At 33.5% G+C, this 9,393-nt stretch overlaps 1 pseudogene; it reads left to right on the top strand.

Moving 5' to 3' along the window:
- The first annotated feature begins 230 nt into the window (after positions 1–230).
- Positions 231–6,833, top strand: LOC138315274 (beta,beta-carotene 15,15'-dioxygenase-like; annotated as a pseudogene).
- The last annotated feature ends 2,560 nt before the right edge of the window (positions 6,834–9,393 follow it).

Raw genomic sequence — 9,393 nt, 5'->3', positions numbered from 1 at the left:
TGTCAGCATTAATGGTAATAATAAAGTCATATATCATTGATTAAATGTGAAAGGAATATATAATGTACCTAAGCAGCCGCCTGACCTGAGTGATGTAATTTAAGTGCACAGATGTATTTCAAATGAGGTAATCAAATGTGTGGGTCGTGTTAAAAAACAATTCAACTCACCACGAGTTGATCATTAATCTATCTTATTTTATCGTATAAACAAAACTAATAGAAAATATATGTAAACGTGGTCTTTGGCCTCTTGTTGTACTGATAGCAGAAGCAGTGCATTTGGCCCAGCACATTTTCATTGGCCGATATTAATAGATCATGCACAATATTGTGTATGTGTATTTGTCTGTGGCCTTAAAATTGAAATGTGAAGTCATGCCTCACAGGCACGCACAGATCACGGGTGGTATTAAACTTTCAGTTTGAGGATGCACCTTGCGTGGTGTTGGATGTGGTGTATAGGAAACGGTTCAAACTGATCTATTGATTTTATGGATAAAATACTTCTTATAGAACGTGTGATCTTATAAACAGGTTTGTAACATATTTGTACAATTATTTTTATAAGCGGAAAAAGGTAATTTCAGTTGAAATATCTTTAATCGAAATGATCAAAATAATGATAAAAACAACAACACTGAGATTGTGATCTAGTTATCTCATAATTAAATAAAATAGACTTTTGGAAACCTCCATGATATTTTTTCATATTTTGGTTAACTAAAATAAAAACAACAACAACAAAAAGATGTAGGCATTAAAATAATGTCCTCTTTGAAGCAGTTTTGTAGATGGTGTAAAAATAATTTGTACATGAAAAACCTTTTTTAACTGATATTTGGTAAAAAGAGTGACTACGGCTTACTGCAAAAATATATAAAAATAAAGAAAAATAAAATAATGTATGAAAATCCTTTTGATTACTTTAACACTGATACATGTCCACTAGCTATATATGTTTCTACATTGTATTTACATTATGTAATTAAGATTAAGATATCTTCTAGCTAAAAGTAGTCTTCAATTCCAGAAATAGAAAAACAGATAGAAAAATAGAGAAAGGCAAAAATAAAACCGATTAAGAAAATTAAAAGAAAACAAATATAAAATAACAAAATAATAAAAAATAATAAAAACAAAAAAATAATACTGACGACATGCTTAAAAAGGAAGCAATGGAATTTTCCTGTTCATTTCTTTAATAACTAAATATATTGGACAAACATGATACATCATGAAGTATGATAATTGCATATGCAGAGACATGCGCAACGACGCTCGATTGTCACATCAGCGGCATTTTGTTCACACTTATCAGATGCATCTTCGATGCTTTTCTTAATTTTCTATGCTGTGAATTACGTCTGAAAAAATATTGTGGCTAATAGTAGCTTGGTATTATGAATGATTTTTTTATGGAAGACGTTCGCACGAATTTATGTGGATAATTTTCAAGGCAGACGTTCGTATGAATTTCTGTTGATAATTTTCAAGGCAGACGTTCGCATAAATTTCTGTGGGTGAGGGAATGTAACACAAGAATGACATAAAATACGTGCTTACGTAATGTTAGCTGCATAAATGTCAACTGACTGCCAAAGATTGTGAAGTAAAACAAAAACCAGTTGATGGTATCTTAATTCTACAATTTTGTGGGAAGATTAATAAGCTCAAACACCAGAGTAAGTACCTACAACTGACAATGGCGTCTGATTCTAAGGTCACTACATAATAGGTTGTTTCATATTGATCAGTCAGAATTCACAATCTACTTATACCTTATCATGAAGGCATCATGTCGCTTGAAATTTCATATCTAGGTTTATCATCAATCATATGTACGTATGACTACTTTAATGATTTATAAGCTATGAGAAGCAATACTCTTGTTTCATATAAATTGTTATTTATGCAGAAATCACAATTTCCTGTATTAATCAGCCCATTACTGTATCTAAGCTTTTCTCTTATATTTTATGTAAGTTTCATCGTTGATAAAGCTTTGGTAATGGAACATATAATTCCAGTTTTTTATCTGATATTATTTTTTTCACAACACATTTTCTTTACTGTAATACCCAGGTATCGGTACTGGATATTTGTGTACGAGATAGCCTTTGCATAGTTGGCAGGGATATTTTATTGTACATGTCTGTATCTCTTTTTAATGTAATACAAAAATATGTACCCCATAAACCATATTTTCTAATTAGAAAAAAACCTCTTCTTTGACAGCGGCATGTGGAAGGAATGATAAAATTCCAAGGGAAGAATAGTGATCATGAAGATAAATACTTATTTTTGTCAACAAATATTTCTCAAAATCTTGTATTATTTTCATATTTAAAAATAAATTGATAATTAGTATTGCCGTGGTATCAGTATGATCATAATATTTCTGATAAAACATTTCCAACTACTCAGTGCAAATCATGAGTATTTAAATTAGAATTCCGCTGGAATATCTATATATAATATATACCTGGTATTGCATACTTATAATGACTGCCAATGTTTTGATAAAACACCTGCCACATATATCCAATTTGGTGATATAATAATACATCCATATACATTTCTGATTATAAGCTATATGTGTGTGTGTGTGTATGTGTGTGTGTGTGTGTGTGTGTGTGTGTGTGTGTGTGTGTGTGTGTGTGTGTGTGTGTGTGTGTGTGTGTGTAAATGTCAAATGTCTCAAACTGTACTCAATGTGGTAGAGAAAAATGGATAAAGAAAAATGGATCTTATATATATATATATGCCATAACTGGTGAACCATTTTATATGTTGTTTTTCCTTCAGTAATCTATTGATAAACATCAGGTTTGATGAATTAAGCTGTGAACATGGAAATATAGTAAATTAACAGCAGATATCTATTTACAATCACTAACAACAATATAAAAATGTGAAAGGAAATGGTAGACTACCACTTGGCTTCATGATCTGACCGTATGTACTGTACTGTACTGTAGTTGTAAATATAATTATTTTTGGCGTTTTATAATTAAATGTAATGATTATTCAGATATTAGAAAACATTGTACTGACATTTACAGTGTTGTGATATGAGTGCATACGGTCAGACCAGGAAGTCGTTATAGTGGTATTAGTAATTGTACAGTAATTTCTGCAGGTTTGTGTCCATCTGAACAAACATAAGGCATAAGCAAGCAAGAATTTTACAGTTCATAAATTCTATGTTGTAACTAATGTTTATAAGGCATCAACCATTTTATACGGCCATTTAAAAGCTTTTTACTGCTAAATTCATCAAACCTCATAGTTTTGAATAGATTACAAAATCAAAAATAACATGTAAAAATCTTTGCCTAGTTATGGCAGATATAAGTTCAATAATCCTATACCTTAATTGCCTAGTTATGGCAGATATAAGTTCAATAATCCTATACCTTAATAAGCTTAAATCAGTAAAGATTATACTATGTTTTACTAAACAACTTTGATATGCATGGAATGAAGCAATATCAGTTTTCTACAAATTGTCAGATAGCACATTTCAACTTCACCTTTTTTTTCGAAATAGATATTTTTTTTATATTTCAGGCGCAACTATCAAAGAAACCAACATTTTGTTAGCTAAGACGAAAAAGGGATCTACAATAAAACACCTCTTTTTGATTCACCCAAGAACTGATTACCGTCAGTATGTACATGTAGTAGCAATGAAATACACATATGTAGTCCTAAATATCATACTAATTCACGCATAATAATTAATTGAGTGTCGATGTTAACACAATTGACTTTAATTGCTAATCATTCGGAATCTGAAAAAATGTCGTTGCAAAATTTGATTGTTACCATGGTTATTCCTCTTACGCTTGGCTGTCTCTGTGAACTGATTGCTGCATCACCGTCAGATGATAACGATCCTGGCTTCGAAGACTTGTTTAAGACGAACAACAAACCATATGAGAACATTCTTATTAAGTTTCATCATCCTTTACCAAAGTGGCTTCGTGGGGTTTTGGTAAGTTTCATTGTTATTGATAGTAGGTATAATATCTGTCAGTGATTTCTATGTCTGTTCCTGAACACGTCCTACTCAGAATGATTAGCTCCAAAAAATAAAATGTTTTATCTATCAACATAAAACTAAGTCCGTTTATTTGGTGCGTACAGCTGATTCTTTGAAATACGCAGTCGCTTTTGCTATCATATATATTTGTCTAAAAGTCATCTGTTCCATAATGATGGTTCATTATGAAATTGCAACGTAGAGAGAAAATACAGACCATTGTAACAATTGACAACTTTTTGATGGAAAGAATGATTACGTAAGCAATGTGATATTTCCATATTAATACAATTGTACATTTATAGGTCAGGAACGGACCCGGGCAGATGGAGATGGGAACTAGGAAATTCTTGAGCTATTTGGACGGATATGCAAAATTACATAGCTGGAATTTTCCCGGGGACGGGTCTGCGTTTTATTCTTCCAAAATGATAAAATCAAAATCCTATATCTCGTCTCTCGAAAAAAAAGAAATGGAAGCCTGTATGATGTTTGAGGGCCCTAGCCCTCCCTTCAGCGCTATAGAAAGGATGAGGTGTATGATGAGAAATATGGATAACATGAATGTTAATGTATTTAACTATCGCAACAGAACAGTAGCTATAAATGACCTTTGGTTCGCTTACGAATTTGACCTACAGACTTTAAATACAATAGGATCTTTAACTCCACCGGTTCCAAAATCTAAGTTTCCCAGCTTTGGTACAATACACTCAATGTCTTCTGCACATCCAGTTCCGGAATATGGAACATCTGCCAGGTTTGAAATTATTACAGCATTGAGTTTAATTCTGGGAATGAAGCATCGGTTAGGCGTGGTCCGGATCACGTCTCTGGAAGCCACGGAAATGATCGCCGAAAGGGAAATAGATGAAATTCGTTACATGCATTCATTCTCTGTCACTAGAAACTATGTTGTTCTACTTGCAGCGCCATGCAGAATGGATTTGCTGCATATAATGGCGACATGTACTGTTAGGGGTGGGATGGTCTGGGACGATAACGACCGTACCATCATTTTCGTGGTAGAAATCAAAACAGGAATAGTACACACACTGTATACTGAGTCCGTATTCGTCGTTCATCATGTTAATGCCTTTGAACTACCAAGCGGCAAAATCGTTATGGATCTTCCAACACAAAAACGTCCGGCTGGTTTTGCTCTTTTTGAGATGTCTTTTCTTCTGAATGACACAGCACGCATGGATGTTGGCTCGATGCCCACTCTCAAGCGTTACACCCTTAATCTGCCGACAAAATCAGTATCGATAACTACCTTCGAGAGTGGGCCTAAAGCCTTATGTGCCGGTGAACTCGAATTTCCAGTTATCAACGAAAACTATCGTCACTCTAATTACTGCTTTATATATGGCCTGGTTTATAATTACAATCGGAAGGGTTTTAGTCACTTTGCTCTGGTAAAAAAGGATGTGTGCAATAACGAAGGGGACCTTATGTATGCGCAGCCTCATCACTACTTCACAGAACCATGGTTCGTCCCCAAACCTGGGGGTAATGACGAGGACGTAGGAGTGTTGATGACGTCAGCTTCGACGGGAACACAAAACAAAGCTATCTTCTTATGATTGATCCAAAGACAATGGTTGTGTCAAATCGTGCCAACATGCCGACAACCGTCCCTTTTAATTTCCATGGTCGTTTCTTTGACATGTTTTGATATATCTTTTACTTAGTTTTAAAGTCATTTTCATGTCTCGACACGTGCATATGGGTGATTGTGGATGTTTTGAATGTGATTATGATAGATATTTTTTTGATAAATATAGGGTTTTAAAATGGGATGAGTTCTGACAATACAACTGAGAATTTGAGAGTATTTGTGTGTTGAATTGTTAAATTGATAAACGCGCCTTGTATTCCTTCCAACTTTAATTATTTGTGAAGTCAACGATTGAACTTTACTTTTTTAATTTATGGTCTTTCATATTTGAAATTTTAATGTTACTTTATGCATGTGATCTTTACCTTAATTTATTGAACATAGGTTTTTATTTCTTTTCGCTAAATGTCTTTAAATCTGACCCTGTCACACACTAAAGTACGTTATACACTGCAGTTGTGGATAAGCTTTAGGTCACGTGACAGGCAGCCAGGTGATGAGAGGGGAAATGAATAACTATCAATTTATACAAGCCTTACTTTAATGATGTACTTAATGCAATTTACTGCTTTCGGCAGCACTGAACCCTTTCATATATAAAATGTAATTACATTTACATGTATCATTCCCATACATCACTTTGTTATGTATTTGTATAATATACATTCGACTGTCATTCCGCTCAATGACTATTCTCATAATTGTGTTCAATTATTGTTGGGATATAGAAAATATTTAAAACCTGTGAAATATCAGTTATAATTTACTTGCTTTTGCTTGTATTTTGCACCATGAATCTCAGAGAAGACTTAAAATAAAAGTATGGTGTTAAAATGACATATTGAAGCAGAAACATTTAATACGTTTTACACCACATTTCTGCGCATTTCTTGATACCATGATGTTTTGATAGATGGATTGTTTGTTTTGGGTTGAGTTAGTTGTAGTTGGTTTGTCGTGTAGAAGATTTCCCGTTGTTTTAGTTTATTCATGAATTGATAGTTATACAAATATATTGCTCTGTTTTATAAAATTTCATATTTTAGATTTTGTTTTGGTATTAAGTAGTTGTTATAGTACTGAGTTTGAAAATCAAATAATAAGGATGATCTTCAATGGCAAATGATTATTATTTTATTTCTGATAAACATGACCGTTTTAATTGTTGATTTTATGTTTTGTTATCAGTATACATGTTTTCCTTAGACGAAGTGACCTATTTTCATCTCCTTTTGTCACTTGCTCGTGTGTTGGTAAATGATATACATTTTCGACCTCTTCTCTAAAAACTACAGAAGCAAATTCAGTGAAATGTTGCTATCACTTTTCAGGCCCTTTGACTTTCACACCCAGAGGGCTGTCAAAGAGACCGAAAAAGAGTCTTTTTAAATTGAATTTTAGAATAACTTCCGGCAATAACAATTAAATATTTCTCACTGATTGAAAATTCTTGCATTTATTGGTCCTGTCGTCTCTGTCCCTTTGGGGAGGGGATCAATTTTATAGTATACGTAAAGTTCATAACGGAAAAGCACGTGCTTAAGCGTTATTGTTCATTTACTAAAGAAATAGGTCAAACTTTGTTAGCATTATCACAGAGATGACAATTTCGCGCAGATGGACCCATTCAACACCTCCCCTCCTAAGGAGAAGGATTTGTTTGCGTCAGTTTTACTATGTATCAAATTGTTATGAGATGTCAATGATTATTTTGCTGTAAGAAATATCAAGGTAAGCAGACGATTCTGAAGACGTAATGATGAGGATGACTGTAAATTTCACAGAGACCCTCCGACCGGCATGACCCATAGTATTGTTATTTAGACATGCCATTGTATGACTGAAAATATGATCTCTATGACTTAGAATGTTGATGATTGTCTGCTATGGTCAACTCTTCTCTCTATCTAACTTGGTATGCAATAAATCCTACCTTTTCAACAGAAGGGCAAAGTGAATTCTCTTAGATATATGAAGGACACACAAGGGTTCAAGATTTGGTCAACAAAATCAGTGTTAATCAACCCAATGAAGAAAAATGTTTACTATTATAACTCACGACATTACATAATTGTTTTCGGGACGTTTAGTCGAATGTTTTACGATATTTTTAACGAAACATTGTAGCGTCGCCCAATCTTCTTTGTATGATGTGAAAAGTAATCAAACAAATGCCATCTAAACAGAACTACAAGATGTGCTGTACAAACCTGGCATCAAATCATTTAATGATTACTATCAAGGTAAAACTCAGGTGATATCATAAACCAAACTTGTAACAATACGGCAATATAAAGAATGAGAAACTTTTGCAAATAGAATTTCGATTCAAATGGTAGAAATTGATGCGTTCACTATTACAAAGAATCAAACCTAGATGCTCGTTGATTTATAAAACTACAAGATGTCACATTGTAATTAATCACACTAAATGAAACTTACATGTGATATACAAACTCGGAATTCTGGTCCATTTTTGATTCGGCTCCTATCTTGGGTCTTCATAATTCCAGGGCAGTCCGGACTGTCACTGTCACCTATATTGTTAAGGAATTAGTGGTCCTATCGAAGCCATTAATATTTGGGTAAACTTACGCTAAAATCTGATCACTGAGATTTTTTTTACCTACTAACACTGTGTCTGTTCAGACCCACGCTATGCGATGAACAAACGCTGTATTTAATACATATTGTTGTAAGTCATTGAAACTGTTTTGACCAAATATGGTAAATGATACACCTGAATATTTTTGTAGGGTCCCAAACGGCCATTGGATGTCAGAGTACGAATCCAGTTGCACTTACAATACCAGCCTCTATTCTCATTCCAAAAACAACCCAACCACAACACTATAAAATATTTCACATCTTGTATTTTTAACATAACAAAAGTATATACCTTTGAAATAGATTCAATAAACAATAGTATCTTTATCAGAATGTTCTTTTACCAGCTGTTTTATAGTGCATGTCTATGTTTACTTCAGTTCAGTTGTGAAGGTATTTATAGTTTGAACTATATACCTGTACGCATTGAAAACATCTCGTCGATGCACCATATATATCAACAGTCTACACAGGTCCTTTTCAAAATGTGAATTTCACTGAAATTCTCATGTGAAACGGGGCAAAAAAGTGACTTTCCCGTGAACTTTTTCACATGAATTTCACGTTAAATTTACACGAAGTTTTTTCACGTGAATTTCACATGCAAATTTTAACATGAACTTCATGCAAAGTTCATATGATTATTTTACAACATGAATTTCATGTGAAATTTACGTGAAATTCACGTGAAAGGGCCTTCATGTGACATTCATGTGACATTCACTTCAAGAAATATTACCTGTGTAGTCATGTTGGAAAGAAAATACCCGTCAACATGAGGTACATTGGGGAGCGGTATAACGTGTTACTACTATATCTGTAATTTTGGTAAGGAAAATTAAAAAGATAATTTGTGTGATAATAGTGATAGTAAGTTGATGGTTACATTGATGATAAGTGCGATGAGAAGTGTGGTGATGAGTTGGATAGCGTTATGTTTGTTGATGTAGAAGTGAGCTGATAGAAATATGTAGAGATAGACAAGGGTATGCGTCATGCTGTAGGAGGTAAACGTGGGTTTGTGTGTGAAAATCTTTGTCCTGTCTTATGTGTTACACAAGTTTAAAAAAAAAAAACAAAAAAAAACACACAAAACAAAAAAGCAATACCAATTTTAT

The sequence above is a fragment of the Argopecten irradians genome, chromosome 2, assembly GCF_041381155.1.
Source record: "Argopecten irradians isolate NY chromosome 2, Ai_NY, whole genome shotgun sequence".
NCBI lineage: Eukaryota > Metazoa > Mollusca > Bivalvia > Pectinida > Pectinidae > Argopecten > Argopecten irradians.
Note: the sequence above shows the minus strand (reverse complement) of the source record. Positions and strands in the feature narration are given on the sequence as shown.